The following is a 21,111-nucleotide window of genomic DNA, read 5'->3' as shown; positions in this document are numbered from 1 at the left end:
ATATGCTTCTCCTGAGGCACAGGATAGTAGGACATGGACTGTGTGACCATGTAATAGAGTTAAAAAGGTATAAAGAAGGTAATCCACGTAGTGACAAGAGCTATGGAAGGAGTTGGAGGGGAAATGAGTGAACTTAGACAACAATACAGAAGCCAAAGCATTACCAACTGGTAATAAACTGAATAAAATGTGCTAAGACGGGATCTCCTGTTTGTTACAGCGCTTTCTGAATATACTGGCATATTCATTTCTTCAGGAATGCTCCAAAGTCTCAATATATCTTTATGGTTTGATTCCCATTGGAATTTCCTTTTGAAACAACCTAATATCTTAAGTCAGTATTATTATATATATATATATATATATATATTAGTGCCAAAAAAGAGAGAGAGAGCAAGGAAGCTTCCATCTTATCTCTGATTTTTTGTTTGTTTGTTAAGGAAGAAAATACCTGAATATTTTATACATTCTATAAAGAGCTGGCAAACATTTTCCATAAAGAGCCAGGTAATTATTTCAGGCTCTACATTCTCTGCTGCGCTACTTAGTTCTGTAGTTGTGGTGTAAAAGCAGCCACAGATAGTGTGTAAGTCAATGAGTGTGGCTGGGTTCCAATAAAACTTTATTTACAAAAACAGGCTGTGGGCCAGATTTGGTGCTAGAGCCAGAGCTGGCCATTTCCCAAATTACATTACCATTTTTAAAATCTGCCTCTGTTGAAGATTCTTTTACTTGCAACTATCTGCTGTTCAGTTGATGTGATTCATTTTCATTCATATTCTGTATCATATTTTACACTCAAATGTAATGATTTTAACAGCATAAATTTTAAAAGGTTAAAGATTTTCTTTTTTTTTTTTATGTTAAATTTCAGTCTTCTGTGAACTTTTAGGATAGATACAAGCAGTGGCAAAGCTTTTAATTGTCCACTTTCTTTTCCCTGAAGGAAATAAAATTCATCATTTCTTGTGTCATTTTTATGCCATGGCAGCTATGTCATCACTAGTTTTCCATTGCAAATGTAATAAAAAAAACTGAAAATTAATTTTCTATCGTTTGAATCAGTGTCCCGATGCCTCAATATGGTGCTAAAGTAAAACTGTAAAGTTAATGGAATATTATAATCTGCAAGATGCTCTTTTGTTGAAGAAGGAAAATTGGCTCATCCTCTATGGTTTGAAAGGTTTATAGCAACAGGACCAACTAAATCAGCAATTAACAGTAAAAACACCAGATGAAAATGGATCGGTCCCAAGCTTTTTAATCGAGACAATAGAAATTCCTATCAAAATACTCTAAGGTTCTCTCTGTCTCATTTTTTCCCCTTTGCCTGATTTTTAATGCTTAGGTAAACAAATGCCTTTGGTTCTAAATCTTGCATTGGAAAAAAAAAATCAGTATTAAAAAAGAGCAACATTTATTCTTTGCCTGCGCGGGAGTGATTAAAATGTTGACAGCATCCCAGTGTCTCTGAGCTTTGTGACAGCTGCCATCGCTACTGAGCGCAGCCGTAGAGTCAGGGCAGGATTTATTAGTGAACTGCTCTGCTGGGCCACCGACGCTCTGCCTCCATTTCACACTAGCATCTGTTGCTGTATTTTAAAGCTTTATTCCACAAACTTTGACAAAGGCAAATATTCCATACCATACGTGTTTGCGCCTCCAACGGACTGATATTTTATCAGTTTTCCAGGACAGTGATCATAAGCTTTTGTTTCTAGGAATCAGTGCTGCATTTTGCCCCCTCCTGCCTTTTGTTAATAGCAGAAACATCTTCACTTCTTATACAATTTGTGTTTAGGAAATGAAAATTACAGTGTGTTGAAATGTTTCCTTTTTGGCAGAAGGGAGAAGGAATGCTTCTATCAAGCCTTACCACATACGACTTCCAGCATCTTTTAGGCATTTTCAGTTTGTCCCAATTTGTGGAGACAGCCTTAGTCAACACGTCATCCCCTGATGACAACAGCTTCAAATGGGACTGTATCAATGCTACAGAGATATCCATTTAAAAGGACAAACATGTAAAATCCAGATTTGAAATTCAATAAGGAATTCAGAGGAAATTCTAGCTTTCAGGTCATTGCCTGGCTAAATGAATAGGCAAACTATTGCATAAGAAAAAAAAAAAATCTAAAAGGCAACCAAAGGAAGTCTTGCTCACTAATGCCTGAAAATAGCTCCGTCTGGAAAGGTATGCTTTTAGACTAAGAAAGCAGAAAAAACTAATTAGACAAGAAGCAACCATGAACAAACATGTTAGCAGAATCAATAACTGGAACTGATCAGCTATTTCTTTAATTGTGCCAGCTGGGTGTCTGTAATGTGCTTAGCAGAACGTAATTACCAGTTTCCATCCCATAGCAAAGATCTTTTTATTTTTTTTCTTCCTTTTACATAAATACTGGGAATATGCCATTTAATAATAATAATAATAACAATTTTTTAAACTGAAAAATTAGTGGAAAATGAGATATCTCATGTAAGATAATATTTTATGAATAATTAGGAGGAGGCCAAGCAAGGATGTCAATGATGCTAATAAGAATGTGAGCTATCAAGGAAATGTAACTAATTTCTTAATTTAAAGGTCATTATGGGCTCCGTGTTCAAAGTTGCATTATTAAAAGTAGGGATAATTTTCTTTGCTATTATAGCATGAGTTCCATAGTTTGCTTGCATTTGTAGAGCTATGACCGATTTGAGCCCAAAGCTTTGATTGAGCCTACTGCAACTTGAAGGACCATGGAATACAGTTGTCTGGTACCATTAGGAGGAATGGAAACAGACTACGGAAACAGACTATAAATGAAAAAAGAATAGAGAAGAGAAAGTTTTCACTAGTTAATTCAAAGAAAAAAAAAATCCTGGCCCAATTGATTTGTACACCTTTTTTTCCCCCAAGTGACAGCAAAAGAATGGTTTGTAAGCATGTAATAGACTGGAAAGACCAGTATTTTAAAGTCCACATTAGCTGGGTTACCAAAAAAAGCTTATCGTTTCTGACATATTGCTGTGGGAAACTGGCCTCTTTAGGGCAGTTGTCACCTGGAAAAGTGATGTGTTAAGGAAAATATAGACATAGGGGATGAAGGGCAAGCCAGAAAATACTGGGAGATTCCAATAAAAGTAAGGATTTTCTGATGTTTATTCAAAACCTAAGATGTCTTTTTCTGGAAGGAAAATGTTTCCTCAATTTATTTTGAACAGAATGAAAGAGTCAATAACAATAAATGCTTTGGCATATTTGTTCCAAAATGTAAAGAGATTGATGGTGAAGGGGGGGGGGGCGTGCAGAAAATAGACATTCAAGTGACAAAAGAATGTGAGATGCTTTTATTTTTTCTGAGTTGCACTGTTACCAATGAAATTAGAAAAAGGAATGCTTTATCCACTAGGTATAAGTCACTAGTGCTACATTGGAGTCCTTGATACCTGGGTTCTACCAGCTCTGGAGAATGGTTCCTATTTATTTTATGGAGAAATAGGAAGGAGAAGCTCTGCACTATTCCCCTTAATTACCAACAGTTAAGTTCAATTCAGTTAAATTTGGTTCAGTTGAATGCTATCTAATAAATCTTTGTTGTGCAACTACCAAGGACTAGTCTATTGTGAGCAATTCATCTTTAGAGTCCCATCACCTTTTAGTCCCAGAGGAATCATGAGTTTCTTTTTTTTCCAGGGGGAGTAAAACCAGGCTATTCCTACTTGGCAGCAAGGAAACAAGTTACTGAATCTAGGTGCTTCTGACTTTAAGGTTGCTAGCTAATTTGGCTTCAGCAGGAATGAGGTGAGAACCCACTTCTCATATCTTAATTTGCTTTATGACTTTACATAGGTTATTTGACTTCTCTGGGGGCTCATGAGTCTTATCTGTAAAATGAAAGTTACAATATTTATTTATCTCGTAATTCTCTTTTGGGGGGAAATTTTAAAAATTACAGAATAGTACTAAGAATAATATGATGAACACCTAGGTTCTTAATATCCAGAATTCACAGCACTTTATGGTTTGTAATATTTGCTTCTAATATATTATTTTAACATCAAAAATTGTGAGTAATATGTACATGAATACCACCTAGAAAATGGAAAAATAGGTATTCTAAGTTTATTAGACTCAGGTTGAAATAAGAGACATATCTGTTTACCATATGATGAGACTTTGAGTTAAGATGCAGAAAGTGGGAAATTTAGTCACCATACTGCTCCTGTAGGTCCCCAGGCTCAAATGTCTTAATAGAGAAATGGCCTTTGTAATCAAATTTTGCAGACACTGAATAGTTAATTTCATTAGTCCACAGGGTGAGGCATAGAAAGAAGCATGAGCTTCAGAAAAGAATATAAAAGCATTTTTCATACCACAGAATTTTCAAAAAGAAAAGCCTATATACAGTCTTAGTTTGGAGGAGGAGTAACTGAGGTTCAGATTTCACCTTCTTAGTGACACCAAATATGAAGATGGTCTACATCTTTTTAGTCCATTATGGCAAAACGCTAGTCACTTGTGAATATTGAACACTTGAAATGTGGCCACTTTAACCAAGGGACTGAATTTTAATTGTATTTAATATTGATTAATTTAAATTTAAGAGCCACATGTAGCTCATGGCTACCATGTTAGAAACTAAGCCAGCCATTCTACCTGTGGATCTAAATCACAGGTCTGTTACTTGATGTTTCACTTTGAGTAAATTACTTAATCTCTCAATTACTCTGTTCTTTTTTCTATAAAATAGGAGGTTTTGATGATTTAATAGTTTAAGATAAAATCAAGGGCTCAGAAAGGTACTTGGAATGTGGTAAGTGCGTACAAGTGCTTTGTTATATTTATTAATGGGAGTGAACATTTTTATGTTTATCTAGCCATTCAGATTTTGTGTGTGTGTGTGTCTGTGTAATTTCTTGCATATAACCTTTGCCCATTTTCTGGTCTGGTCATTTGTCTTTACCTTATTGATCCACTCCAAATTAAACTAACTTGGAGTTAGTTTAACTCTCTGCTAAAGAATTTTAAAGTGACTGTATTTTAAAATGCTCAAAAGGAAGTAAAGGAATTATATCTACCAAAAGTACAGTATTTTTTAGGTTATCTCTAATAGAAGTTTCAAAAGAAGAGAGTGTGGAGGGAAAAGATAAAAACTGAGCAATTTACAGAATTAAAAAAAAACAAAGAAATCTCAGAACTTGCTTTGAATATCAAAACAGTGTGCTTTGAATATCAAGCAGGTAAATCAAGATAGATCCACACATAGAAACATGGCAGTGAAGCAAGAACAACAGAAAAAAAACAACAACCCAATCTACCAATCTCCTGTTGGCTTTTTGCTTGCTACACATTTTCACTGGGTTAATTATTTTTTTTATTGCTGAAATAAATAATAATTTATTGCTCTTAATTTTGGTGTGAATCTGTAGATGGTAAGCTCTCTTAGTCTTTGTATGTTGAAGAATACCTTTCTCTGTGCCCCCACCCCCAAAATGAGGATTTAGCAAAATATGAAGTTCTAAATTGGTCATTTTTACCCCTTGCTACTGCTAAGTCACTTCAGTCGTGTCCAACTCTGTGCGACCCCATAGACGGCAGCCCACCAGGCTCCCCTGTCCCTGGGATTCTCCAGGCAAGAACACTGGAGTGGGTTGCCATTTCCTTCTCCAATGCAGGAAAGTGAAAAGTGAAAGTGAAGTTGCTCAGTCATGTCCAGCTCTTCACGACCCCATGGACTGTAGCCTACCAGGCTCCTCCATCCATGGGGTTTTCCAGGCAAGAGTACTGGAGTGGGTTGCTATTTTCTTCTCCATTTTACCCCTTGAACTGATGCAAAGAACTGACTCGTTGGAAAATGCCAACTGGGATTTGGTGATGCTGGGAAAGATTGAAGGTGGGAGGAGAAGGGGACGACAGAGGATGAAATGGTTGGATGGCATCATTGACTTGATGAACATGAGTTTGAGTAAACTCTGGGAGTTCGTAATGGACAGGGAGGCCTGATGTGCTGCAGTCCATGTGGTTGCAAAGAGTCGGGACACGACTGAGCAACTGAACTGAACTGAACTGAACTGAACTGAACTGAACCGCCTAACATTATGAAGGTATCAGTTCCTGCTCTTCTGGTCTCTATTAGGGATAATAAGAATTCTTTGTCAATCTAATGGATATTTACTTGAGGTAAAGTATAGAACAATAATAACTATGAAAATACTATTGTCTCTTCCATAATACTAACAAAAACTATAAGGTACTCATATATAAAGTAAAAGATGTGTAAGATCTTTGTGGAGAAAATTATAATACTTTCCCAGAAGATTGGAATAGCTTCATATTTAGCTCATGTCAATGGATATGTATATATATTCACTGAATATGTGTAAAAAGATATAAATTCTACTTAAATTTCATTCAATTCCAATAAATGTCTCAACATTTTTTAGTAGAATTTTCGGCAAACTTATTTTGTTAAGTGTGATGGAAGAGCTAAGGGTTGAAAATAACACAATTTTGAAAAGGAATATTAAGAGACTGAGAACACACCCTACAAGGTAAAAATATGTGGTGACGCATATCGTGGGCAAAGAGAGAGACTGAGAAATTCATGGAACAGTATAGGAAACCTGTGTTAATGTTACTATTTGCCTTAGCATCAGCTTTCTTCTTTGGTTTGGAAATTAGTTCTGCGGTTTCATTTGAGGGAAGTTTTGGTTTCTGTTTTATTTTTGTTTTTCTATTTTTTGTCTTCAGCAGTTTTGTAATTTTGAGTTTCTTCCACTGAAGTCTTTTTCTTCCAGCTTAGAACTAGATCTTAAAATACAATCTGGAGGGACCTGTCCTGCAGCAATGCTGAGGGTGTCACAGATCCATTGTGGTGAGCAGCTTGACTCCTGATCACACAAATGCCATGGCACAGCTTCTTTTAAAGCCTTGATCCCAGAACTCTGTAAGTCAGCCTTTTTTTTTTTTTTTTTTAATTAATTTGTCTCTCTTCGAAAGCTAGCAAGCCTCACCAGGCTTATCTTCAGGCCCTGAGTTCTTATCATCCACTTTGCAACCTTAGCCCTTGTGTGTGTGTATGTGTGCTCAGTTGCTCAGTCGGGTCTGACTTTTTTGCAAGTCCATGGACTGTAGCCCACCAGACTCCTCTGTCCATGGGGTTTTTCAGGCAAGAATGTTGAGACAAATTGCCATTTCCTCTTAGAGGGAATATTTCTAACCCAGGGATCGAACCTGCATCTCCTGCATTGGCAGGCAGATTCTTTACCACTGTGCCACCTGGGAAGCCAGTAATCTTAGTTCTCACCGCCTTTCATAAATTGAACACTCAACCCATACTGCTGGCTTCCAGCAATAGAGCCCATCAGACCAGGGGTTTCAGCTCTATTGTCCGATCCCTAACACCCCTTTCTGCTTTTCATCAGTGGATATTTCAAGTTACGAATTTATGGAGTCATCCTGCATAGCGGTCTCTGGATTACTATTAATTCTTTTCAAAATTCACTCACATTAAAATAAGAGATTATGAATTCTCATCTTTTAAAAACATCTTAATTTGAGTAGGAATAAAGTAAATGTCTAAGTGACCATCTAAATTGAATTCTAAGCAGATTCAACAAATTCTGCTCTTGGCATCTTTGCATATGAAAGTATTTGATGAAAATAAAAGCTACATACTCATGAAGCCGTAAAAAATGGAGTATATGCCCATTTTCAGCTCCTGACTGTCTCCTGGCTAACCAACACAGAACACAAGTATCTGTACTTGACCTATAGCAGTGGTTTTCAGACTGTGCTCTAGAAAGTCTGTGGAGGTCCAGTTGAAGAGCTCTTTTTGTTTTTTGTTTTGGGGGTTCCTGTGTAATTTTTCATTTTAGAGACAGTTCCACTGCTGTAAGGGCTTCCCCTGTGGGGCTAGTGGTAAAGAATCCACCTGCCAGAGAAGGTAGATGTAAGAGGTGTGGGTTTGATCCCTGGATCAGGAAGATTCCCTTGGAGGAGGACATGGCAACCCACTCCAGTATTCTTGCTTGGAGAATCCCATGGACAGAGGAGCCTGGCAGGCTGCAATACTAGGGTTGCACAGTCGGACCTGACTGAAGAGATTTAGCATGCACCCATGCACCCACTGCTATAAATGTGTTTAAAGATTGATGGCCTCTGGTAGAAATCAATCCATTAATTACTAGCTATAGTAGAAACTTGAAATTCTCCAAGATTATTATAATTCTTGGGGTAGTATTTGCAAATAACCATTACACAACTGATGTTCTTTGTTTTCTTATCTGCAAAGTGATCACAATAATAACCATATCACAGCTTGTGGTGGGAGTTAGATGAGGTCATATGTTGAAAAGAGGGCACAGAGCTACAATAAGAGGAAAGTTAGCTGATGAGCAAATCGTTCTCTAGCTCAATGATTTTCTCTTGTACACCAGTATAGCAGTGGAACTATCTCTAAAATGAAAAATTACATGGAACACCAAAACAAAAAACAAAAAGAACTCTTCAACTTGACCTCCACAGACTTTCTAGAACACAGCCTCAAACCCCTTGGCCTGAGATTTCTTCACTTTTTCTAGAAGAATCTGCAATGCTATACCATCAAACTTCCCCAGGTCAACACATCTCAAAGAGATACTTCCATTCTTAGTGAATAAAATATCCACAAACCCTAAAGCAACTCCAAGAACAATAAAGATCAATGGAGAAGTCAATGTGTATTTATGAAGCACAATGCTGTTTTACACCCTCCCCAAGGAATTTAAAGAGTAAGATTTACAGCATACATTTGAATTGCCATTTAACAATACAAGACAAGAATCCTCAGTGGCAATCTAGAGGAACAGATAAATGTTATAGGAATTCTGTGGTAGAAGAATTCAGGATGGTGGCTCTGGGTGAGCTGAGGATGCCTCATGGAAGGCACAAGACTTAAGGATTCTGCCCTGGTGGTGAGCGATGCTGATGGAATTGGCACCAAGGTAGCAGTGGTTAAGGGCTTGGTCCCTGGATCCAGGCTTCCCGAAGCCAAATTCTGATCCTGACTTCTCCTATTTCCAGGATCTTGGGAAAATTACTTAGCCTCTCTGTTTCTCAGTTTTCTCATCTGCAAAATGGATTTCAATAACAGTACCTTCCCTAATAGGGCTGTTGTGAAGATTAAATGTTTCAATTTGTCAAGTGCTCAGAGCAGTGCCTGACATCTAAGTAAGCACTCTTCCAGTATTTGTTCAATAAAATAAATTAGGATTTGAAGAGTGTCTGACTTGACTCAAATGAAACTGCTTTTCTAGAGCTCTATTCAAACCACTCAGTGATGGGAAAGAGTTTTTCTGAGTCTCCAAAACAGATGGGCTTGATTTCTTCTACTGTTAAGATTCTTGGCTATTTCTAGACACATATGAAAACAGTGAACTACAGAGTGATCTTGAAGCTCCTCTCGCTTGCTCAGAGGCTTCTACAAGCTAAATTCATGTAGATGGAACAGACAGCAAATTTAGGTTAAATGCAGTATTCTATAAGCCTGATTCCTTTCATGAATCTGGTCCTTTGTGGAGTAAGCTAAGCATGCGTGTCTTTGATAACAATTGCTCCTTCTGCTGAGATGAATTAGCTCTTCCAGAGTCCCAGGGGACTACTGAACATGTTACCTTTCCCAATTAGGAACTCTTAAAGAAGTTGTATATTTTGGATTCTTTCATTTAAATTGTTCTGCTCTCTTGTACTAAATGTAATTTGGCATAAGTAGAATTGGATGAGCTATCTTGACTGTCTAAGTATCTATCACCCAAGCACTGATTTGAAATAGCAACTAAAGAGATAAAGAACATAAATCTGCCATGTATGTGTGAGCACGAAGGCTTGGAGGTAGGGCAACTTGAAGCCATGTCATTGTCAGCTAAGACAGCAAAGCTCTTTCAAGGGTTACTTTCTAGCACCAAATTACAGTCTATCCAAACAGAGAAAATTAAATTAGACGACTTATAAATTAAACCTCTTCCACAAGCAAGATTGTGCTGCCCTGAAAGGAAGTATTACTCTCAGGCAATCAGCAGCTTCAATAGCATGACAGCTGGATCTGCTGCTGAATGTAGAAAGTCATTCAAAAAGGTTGTCCTCATCTCTGCTCCCAGCTCCTAGCTCACTCAGAGAGAATGAAATTGGCATTGGTACACAGTTTGGAACCATAGTTGGTGCAGACCCATCTGGGTCTCAGATATTTGGCGTGATCTTCCTTTTAGAATGGTGTTTGCAAGGTTGGTCTTCCATATTAATAGGAGGCCATATTAATAGTATGGTATTAGGGGCGCCATCCAAAAGTGCTTTTTCTTAGGGATGATTTTGATCACCACCTCCTGTACAGTGTCATGAACCTCTGCCAATAGTTCTTCAGGCACTCTGTCTATCAGATCAAGTCCCTTGAATCTATTTGTCACTTCCACTGTACAATCATAAGGGATTTGATTTAGGTCATCCCTGAATGGTCTAGTGGTTTTCCCTACTTTCTTCAGTTTAAGTCGGAATTTGGCAATAAGGAGTTCATGATCTGAGCCACAGTCAGCTCCCAGTTTTGGTTTTGCTGACTGTAAGAACTTCTCCATCTTTGGCTGCAAAGAATATAATCAATCTGTTTTCGGTGTTGACCATCTGATGATGACCATGTGTAGACTCATCTCTTGTGCTGTTGGAAGAGGGTGTTTGCTACGATCAGTCCATTCTCTAGGCAAAACTCTGTTAGCCTTTGCCTTGCTTCATTTTGTACTCCAAGGCCAAACTTGCCTATTACTCCACATATCTCTTGACTTCCTACTTTTGCATTCCAGTCCTCTATGACAAAAAGGACATCGTTTTTTGGTGTTACTTCTAGAAGGTCTTGTAGATCTTCATAGAAATATTTATCTTAAGTTTCTTCGGCATTAGTGTCTGGGGCATAGACTTGGATTACTGTGATATTGAATGGTTTGCCTTGGAAACGAACAGAGATCATTCTGTAGTTTTTTGAGATTGCACCCAAGTACTGTATTTAGGAGCCTTTGGTTGACAATGAGGGCTACTCATTTCTTCTAAGGGATTCTTGCCCACAGTAGTAGCTATAGTCAGTCAGTTCAGTTCAGTTCAGTCTCTCAGTCGTGTCTGACTCTTTGCAACCCCGTGAATCGCAGCACGCCAGGCCTCCCTGTCCGTCATCAACTCCGGGAGTTTACTCAAACTCATGCCCATCGAGTCGGTGATGCCATCCAGCCATCTCATCCTCTGTCATCCCTTTCTCCTCCTGCCCTCAATCCCTCCCAGCATCAGGGTCTTATCCAATGAGTCAACTCTTCGCATGAGATGGCCAAAGTATAGGAGTTTCAGCTTCAGCATCAGTCCTTCCAATGAACACCCAGAACTGATCTCCTTTAGGATGGACTAGTTGGATCTCCTTACAGTCCAAGGGACTCTCAAGAGTCTTCTCCAACACCACAGTTCAAAAGCATCAATCTTTGGTGCTCAGCTTTCTTCACAGTCCAACTCTCAAATGACCACTGGAAAAACCATAGCCTTGACCAGACAGACCTTTGTTGGCAAAGTAATGTCTCTGCTTTTTAATATGCTATCTCGGTTGGTCATAACTTTCCTTCCAAGGAGTAAGCGTCCTTTATTTCATGGCTGCAGTCACCATCCACAGTGATTTTGGAGCCCCCAAAAATAAAGTCTGACAGTGTTTCCACTGTCTCCCCATCTATTTCCCATGAGGTGATGGGACCAGATGCCATGATCTTAGTTTTCTGAATGTGAAGCTTTAAGCCAACTTTTTCACTCTCCTCTTTCACTTTCATCAAGAGGCTTTTTAGTTCCTCTTCACTCTGCCATAAGGGTGGTGTCATCTGCATATCTGAGGTTATTGATATTTCTCCCAGCAATCTTGATTCTAGCTTGTGCTTCTTCCAGCCCAGCGTTTCTCATGATGTACTCTGCATATAAGTTAAATAAGCAGGGTGACAATATACAACCTTGATGTACTCCTTTTCTTATTTGGAACCAGTCTGTTGTTCCATGTCCAGTTCTAACTGTTGCTTCCTGACCTGCATACAGGTTTCTCAAGAGGCAGGTCAGGTGGTCTGGTATTCCCATCTCTTTCAGAATTTTCCACAGTTTATTGTGATCCACACAGTCAAAGGCTTTGGCATAGTCAATAAAGCAGAAATGGATGTTTTTCTGGAACTCTCTCGCTTTTTCAATGATCCAGTGGATATTGGCAATTTGATCTCTGGTTCCTCTGCCTTTTCTAAAACCAGCTTGAACATCTGGAAGTTCTCGGTTCACATATTGCTGAAGCCTGGCTTGGAGAATTTTGAGCATTACCTTACTAGTGTGTGAGATGAGAGCAATTGTGTGGTAGTTTGAGCATTCTTTGGGATTGCCCTTCTTAGGGATTGGAATGAAAACTGACCTTTTGCAGGCCTGTGGCCACTGCTGAGTTTTCCAAATTTGCTGACATATTGAGTGCAGCACTTTAACAGCATCATCTTTCAGGATTTGAAATAGCTCAACTGGAATTCCATCACCTTCACTAGCTTTGTTAGTAGTGATGCTTTCTAAGGCCCACTTGACTTCATATTCCAGGATGTCTGGCTCCAGGTGAGTGATCACACCACTGTGATTATCTGGGTTGTGAATCTTTTTTGTACCGTTCTTCTGTGTATTCTTGCCACCTCTTCTTAATATCTTCTGCTTCTGTTAGGTCCATACCATTTCTGTCCTTTAGCGAACCCATCTTTGCATGAAATGTTCCCTTGATATCTCTAATTTTCTTGAAGAAATCTCTAGGCTTTCCCATTCTGTTGTTTTCCTCTATCTCTTTGCATTGATCGCTGAGGAAAGCTTTATTATCTCTCTTTGCTATTCTTTGCAACTCTGCATTCAAATGGGAATATCTTCCCTTTTCTCCTTTGCTTTTTCCTTCTCTTCTTTTCACAGCTATTTGTAAGGCCGCCTCAGACAACCATTTTGCCTTTTTGCATTTCTTTTCCATGGGGATGGTCTTGATCCCTGTCTCCTGTACAGTGTTACGAACCTCCATCCATAGTTCATCAGGCACTCTGTCTATCAGATCTAGTCCCTTAAATCTATTTCTCATTTCCACTGTATAGTCATAAGGGATTTGATTTAGGTCATCCCTGAATGGTCTAGTGGTTTTCCCTACTTTCTTCAGTTTAAGTCGGAATTTGGCAATAAGGAGTTCATGATCTGAGCCACAGTCAGCTCCCGGTCTTGTTTTTGCTGACTGTATAGAGCTTCTCCATCTTTGGCTGCAAAGAATATAATCAATCTGATTTCGGTGTTGGCCATTTGGTGATGTCCATGTGTAGAGTCTTCTCTTATGTTGTTGGAAGAGGGTGTTTGCTATGACCTGTATGTTCTCTTGGCAGAACTCTATTAGCCTTTGCCCAGCTTCATTCTGCACTCCAAGGCCAAATTTGCCTGTTACTCCAGGTGTTTCTTGACTTCCTACTTTTGCATTTCAGCCCCCTATAATGAAAAGGACATCTTTTTTGGGTGTTAGTTCTAAAAGGTCTTGTAGGTCTTCATAGAACCATTCAACTTCAGCTTCTTCAGCATTACTGGTCGGGGCATAGGCTTGGATTACTGTGATATTGAATGGTTTGCCTTGGAAATGAACAGAGATCATTCTGTCGTTTTTGAAATTGCACTCAAGTACTGTATTTCGGACTCTTTTGTTGACCATGATGGCTACTCCATTTCTCCTAAGGGATTCCTGCCCACAGTAGTAGATATAATGGTTATCTGAGTTAAATTCACCCACTCCAGTCCATTTTAGTTCGCTGATTCCTAGAATGTCGACATTCACTCTTGCCATCTCCTGTTTGACCACTTCCAATTTGCCTTGATTCATGGACCTAACATCCAGGTTCCTATGCAATATTGCTCTTTACAGCATCGGACCTTGGTTCTATCACCAGTCACATCCACAACTGGGTGTTGTTTTTGCTTTGGCTCTGTCCTTCATTCTTTCTGGGGTTATTTCTTCGTTGATCTTCATTAGCATACTGGGCACCTACCAACCTGGGGAGTTACTCTTTCAGTATCCTATCATTTTGCCTTCTCATACTGTTCATGGGGTTCTCAAGGCAAGAATACTGAAGTGGTTTGCCATTCCCTTCTCCAGTGGATCACATTCTGTCAGACCTCTCCACCATGACCTGACCATCTTGGGTGGGCCCCACACGGCATGGCTTAGTTTCGTTGAGTTAGACACAACTGTGGTCCTGTGATCAGATTGGCTAGTTTTCTGTGATTATGTTTTTAGTGTGTCTGCCCTCTGATGCCCTCTTGCAACTCCTACCGTCTCACTTGGGTTTCTCTTACCTTGGATGTGGGGTATCTCTTCACGGCTGCTCCAGCAAAGCACAGCTGCTGCTCCTTACCTTGCATGAGGGGTATCTTCTCACTATAGTAGTCATCTGAATTAAATTCATCTCTTGTAGTCCAGTAGTTCACTGATTCCTAAAATGTCGATGTTTACTCTTGCCATCTCCTGTTTTACCACTTCCAATTTACCTTGATTCATGGACCTAACCAGAGAAGGATATGGCAACCCACTCCCTCTCTTACCTGGAAAATCCCATGGATGGTGAAGCCTGGTAGGCTACAGTCCATGGGGTCGCTAAGAGTCAGACATGACTGAGTGACTTCACTTTCACTTTTCACTTTCATGCATTGGAGAAGGAAATGGCAACACACTCCAGTGTTCTTGCCTGAAGAATCCCAGGAATGGGGGAGCCTGGCAGGCTGCTGTCTATGGGGTCTCACAGAGCCGGACATGACTGAAGCGACTTAGCAGCAGCAGCAGCATGGACCTAACATTCCACGTTCGTATGCATTACTGTTCTTTACAGCATCAGGCTTTACTTCCATCACCAGTCACATACACAGCTAGGCATTGTTTTTGCTTTGGCTCAGTGTCTTAATTCCTTCTGGAGCTATTTCTCTGCTCTTCTCCAGTAGCATGTTGGGCATCTACAATGGAAATATTGACAGACTTTATTTTCTTGGGCTCCAAAATCACTGCAGATGGTGACTGCAGCCATGAAATTAAAAGAAACTTGCTCCTTGGAAGAAAAACTATGACAAACCTAGACAGCATATTAAAAAGCAGAGACATTACTTTGCCCACAAATGTCTGTATAGTCAAAGCTATAGTTCTTCTAGTAGTCATGTATAGATGTGAGAGTTGTACCATAAAGAAGGCTGAAGAATTTATGCTTTTGAGCTGCAGTATTGGAGAAGACTCTTGAGAGTCCCTTGGACAGCAAGGAGATCAAATCAGTCAATCCTAAAGGAAATCAGTCCTGAATATTCATTAGAAGGACTGATACTGAAGCTGAAGCTCTAATACTTCAGCCACCTGATGCGAAGAGCCAACTCATTAGAAGAGACCCTGGTGCTGTGAAAGATGAAAGTCAGGAGAAGACAGGGATGACAGAGGATGAGATGGTAGGATGGCATCACTAACTCAATGGACATAAGTTTGTGCAAGCTCCAGGAGATGGCAAAGGACAGGGAAACCTGGCATGCAGCAGTCCATGGGGTCGCAGAGAGTCAGACACGACTGAGTGACTGAACAACCAAAGATGCTAAGCTCCAAAATATCTTCCCCACTGCTCTCCGGCAGCCTCACTGGACAGTTGTTCATGCTAGTTAGGCTAGGGAAGCAGTTGACAAACTTTTCCTCTAAAGGGTCAGGTAGTAAATATTTTAAGCTTTGTGGCCATATGGTCCCTGTTGTAATTACTCAACTCTGCCATATAGCAAGTGAAAGCAGCAATAGACAATATGCAAATAAATAGCTGTGGCTGTGTCCCAGTAAAATTTTATTTACAGCAAGAAGCAGCTGGCCAGATTTGTTCTGACCCTCTTTGTAGACAGAAAGAAGTGGCTAGTTACATGAGATGGGGCTTCCCAGGTGGCTCAGTGGTAAAGGGTCCACCTGCCACCACAGGAGCTGCAGGAGACTCAGGTTTGATCCCTGGGTCAGGAAGATCCCCTGGAGAAGGAAATGGAAATCCATTCTAATATTCTTCCTGGTAAATCCCATGGACAGAGGAGTCTGTTCAGCTACCAGTCCATGGGGTCTCAGAGTTGGACACAGCTGAGTGACTGAGCAGACATGAACACACTTACATAAGACAATTAGAGGATTATCAGATATCTCTTTGTAAACCTGGAAGCTAATAGTTGAACAATGTACATTCACTTGTAAATCCCAAGATTTCTATAAATAGTAAAGATATCCTTCAGCTGTGAGGGGGAAAGAAAACATTTTCAGATGTGAAGAACTTCAGAAAGTATACCACCAAAGAAGTCTCTTAAATATCTGAGGAATTACTTTAGCCAATAAAAAGTAATCAGTTTGGGAATGCAAGATGGGGAAAGACAATGTAAGAAGCAATGATGAATTGTAAAATGCAGAGTAAGTAATGATAATAAATTCTATGTGTTAAAAATGAATTTTTATAAAGGACTAGCTATACTTTAAGAGAAAATTTCATAATACCCTGAATTAAAAGTAACCATAATCAAAAGAATTTGATCATGGCAGATTATTAGAAAATATGGCATTGAAATTCTGATATTGATAGATATAATTGAAATCTAAAGTACAGAAATAAAGGCAAGTTCATGTGAAGATGTACATGATAAACGTAGTGTGACAGGTCAATGAAAAATGATGGATTATTCAATATAGCTTTGAAACAACTGGCTAGCTATCTGAGAGAAACTAGTGAAGGACTTTTATCTCACATACAGAATAACTTGCAGAATGACTGAATAGCCATGTAAATTTAACACAACAAGAGGAAATACAGGCAAATATTTGTTAAACTTCAAGGCAGAGGGGCCCTCATAAGCAAGACAAGAAATTCCATATTTTTTCATTAAACAATTAACAAGTTTGAATCTATAAAAATATAAAGGTTATGTGTGAACAGCATAGCTGAAAGATAGAGTGAGAGTAAATATTTAGAAGGGTGTCTCAGATGACCACAAAATGCAACAAAAAATATGATTAAAAAAACACTTTAATAGGTTCTGACAGGTCTGCCTCTGACTGTAGCACCATTTAATTCCTACATATAACTTGAGCTCTGATTCAGGGAGATACCTGCACATGTAAGCAAACAAAAAGATGCAATAGAAAACAGCAACACATACTACAAAGGTAAATGTTTTCTTTTCCCCTTAACTGAGCATAAACAAGGTTTTTGTAGAGTCTTGGAATCTCTGAAAGAAATCATCTAAGCTCCAATAATTGGATACATAAAGATGACCCTCCCCCCCAAACCCCACTCCCGCTATACACACTGACATATATAAAGGCTTTATCAATCTTAAATTAAGAATATAGGATTGGGGAGAGAGATGGGAGGGAGGTTCAAGAGGTAGGGGACCTATGTATACCTATAGCTGATTCATGTTGATATTTGGCAGAAACCAACAAAACTCTATAAAGCAATTATCTTTGAACTAGAAAATAAATTTCTAAAAAGAATATAGGAAAAAATCACAAGACATCTGAAAATACTCTGAAGTACTATTATGACTCTCAGGACTAATCGGAGGAATGAGATTATATACTTCTATATGAAATCAATTTAAAAGAAACAAACAAGCAAAAGTTAGAAATTATAGAACACATCCTATCAGGACTTGCCTGGCAGTCCAGTGGCTGAGACTCCCTACTCTCAAAGCAGGGGACCTGGGTTCGATACCTGGACAGGGAACTAGCTCCCATGTGCTACAAAAGATCCTACATGCTAAAACTAAGATCTGGCACAGCCAAATAAGTAAAATAAAAATAAATACTTTTTTAAAAAAAAAAAAACATATACCATTGATACAAATCCTTAAGATACTGAATAATAAAATGGGAAAGAAGCAAGTTAGGGAAGACTGGGTTTCCACAGAAAGTTTAATTTTAAAATGAAATGGAGGCAGCACATAGCAGATTGTCTAAGGCAGAAAACCAGTTTAGATTTTAGAAGATTAAATCCAAAAATTCCCCTTTCCTAAGACAAGCAAGCACTCAGAAAAGAGAGCACCCACATAAGTTTCCTAATCAAATCAGATGAAGAAGTGCTACAGCAGATGACTAGGTTAAAAAAATAATGCACTAAAGAATAAGAAGGTATACAGCATAAAGATTATAAATAGTCAGTATATCAAAATTTGTATACAAATAATGATTGGAAAAAGTGTTATAAAACTTATGAAAACATGAAAATTCTTAGAATTTTACATTTTCCAGAAATGATTGAGCAAAGATGAATCAAGTGTGTCCATTCATAATGATTTGTTTACTCCTATAACCTTCATTTATTCCTATAAAATTATGGTTGGTAAGTTCAGGAAATAAAGGAATTAAGTTTTTCTAAGTGTATGAGCCTCTGTGAAAAGCATTCAAAGATGTTATTTCCCATTTGTTAGAGAAATATATATATATATGTGTGTGTGTATATATATATATATTTCAAAGGTAGTTAGCAGAAAAATTGAATGTATTCTTCTAAATCAGACAATGCATTATTTCCAAATAAGACTTGAGTAATATTACCAATGAGACTAAAAGCAGAAACCATCAGCATGCACATTAAAAACAACAAAATAGGTATAGGAAAGAAAATAGGGCTGGAAGAAATGAGGAACTGGCTTTGTTTTATTTAAATAAGTTTATTTTAAAAGAAAATGGATAATATATATTTGGTTATTAAAATTAATGTAGATAGGCAAAACTCATCCATTAAAACACAAAAATTTCAGATTTAAGACACACACCTAAAATAAAATGCTGTAGAAAAGTTAAAAAAGAAATGAGCAAAGACATGTTAGCTTAGCACAGAAAGAAACCAAAAATAATTCATCTACAAAGTTTCTCTTTTCTCATTTAAAAAAACTATAGCCTCAAATTAGAAACAACCTGGTGTTGAGCTATAAGAAATTGGCTAAATAATTTCTGGCACAATTATATGATGGGATGCTAAAACTCAGTGTTGAAGATGCAGTAATAAATTAATAAAGTGAATTACAAAACAATGTGATACTGACATTAGCGTGAGTGACATTTTAAAACTATACATCATTCTTAGATCATGTCAGAGAAAGGTGCCTGAGTTAGTTCTTTGCTTCATAAATTGCCTGGCAGGAGTGAAACCAATCATATGACTCTCTCCACAGACTGAAAGTCTCCATGCAAGAACACAAGGTAATATAAATAGGCTGGGTATAAAAGAGGAAATGAACTCTATCCAAAAGAGATGTAGAAATGGCCCATATGGAGGATAGCAAACCCAATCAAATCTCTCTTTTAGAAAGTAAAAATGCTAAAAGCATTTAATGAATTAAGAATAGATGTACAAAGAGATGGTCCCAATCTGTTTCTTTATTTGGCCCAGCCAATCCTTGTCCTGGAAGCATTTGAATCTGTAAAGACTACACTTATGATGAAACAGTTTCTCTAGTTACACTGTGTCCCTATGTACCCCTGAAACAAATCCTCATTTTCAATAGTACTCTGTGATGTTTCTTCTTTCAGACCTGATAGAGCTTGATATATATGTATGCATAACATAATCACATTGCTGATAAACATAAAGAAATATCTGGAAGTCTATGCACTAAGAAGTTGTGTGGTTAGCTCTGAGTGCTGGCATTGCTCCTGATTCTAATTTACCTCTTGTATTTGTATTGTCTAGTTTTCCTATAATAAATATGCACTATTTATGCAATAGAAAAGCAATAAAAGGTACTTCAAAATTAAATTTAATTTAAAGGCAAATTAATTTTATAAATGAACAGCAATGCTTTCCAAGCCATTTGGTAATAGGCTTATATAAGTTTTAAGATTGTTCATATTCTTTGACTGAGTCATTCTACTTCTGGGAATCAGCCCTAAGAAAATCATTTTGATACAGAAAAAGCTTTACAAAAAGTTGTTTGTCAAAGCATTATTTATAATAGTTCAGAGATAGAAGCAAACTAAATTTTCACTATAAAAAGTTTGGAAATGCCACTTAGTGGAATATTCTGAAAGATAATACCAATATGAAATAATATGGAAAACTGCTTATGAAAGAGTGAAAATCACAACTAGGGGTAAAAGTACTATTTTTGTAAGAAAAATTATATAACTACATATTGCATTGAGCAGATCATCCTTGACCTCAATATTATGGGAAGTAAAAACTTAAATAAAAATCTCATATAGTGACTGAACATTGACAGGGTATTTGATAATTTGAAAACCTCAATTTTTGGCAGTGTGAGTGAAAGTGAAAGTGTTAGTCATTCAGTCATGTCCATCTCTTTGTGACCCCACAGACCATAGTCTGCCAGGCTCCACTGTCCATAGAATTCTCCAGGCAAGAATATTGGAGTGGGTAGCCATTCCCTTCTCCAGGGGAATCTTCCTGACTCAGGGACTGAATCCCAGTCTCCTGCATTGCTGGTGGATTCTTCACTGTCTGAACCACCAGGGAAGTCCTTTTGATAGCGTTAAGTATTTAACTACATCTTGAGGTTTTTTCAAAGAAAGAGTTCTTATTTTCTATAATAGAGGCTACGGTATATAAGGATAAAATGTGATATTTTGAGAAGAATAAAAGGTACAAAAGATAAAACATCCATATGGTGCTAATGGTTAAGGCAGGAAGAAGGAAATGGGAGTTCATTATATTCCACTTTGTACATGTTTGAAAATTTCCCTAATAATTTTTTTTATAAACACAAAGAAGACTAGATGCAATTAAACAAAAATAATTGCCCAGAAATGTGAAACATTTTGAACTGAGGTGAATAATTTGAAGGAAAAGAATATAAAACTAGGAAAATGAATAGCAAAAAACTTTATCTGGGTTGAGACCTCAAGGAGGTCTGATCTAGTGATTCCTTGACTGACTTGTGGAGAAGAAACTATTAATCCAGTGAAATATTGGAGGAGGAAAAACATTTTAACCAGTGGGACCCATCTGCATCCAGACCATTCAGTTCAGTTCAGTTCAGTTCAGTTCAGTTCATTTACTCAACTGTGTCTGACTCTTTGCGAAAACCCCATGGACTGC

Source organism: Cervus canadensis, chromosome 24 (assembly GCF_019320065.1).
Source record: "Cervus canadensis isolate Bull #8, Minnesota chromosome 24, ASM1932006v1, whole genome shotgun sequence".
NCBI lineage: Eukaryota > Metazoa > Chordata > Mammalia > Artiodactyla > Cervidae > Cervus > Cervus canadensis.
This window is presented reverse-complemented; position numbering follows the sequence as displayed.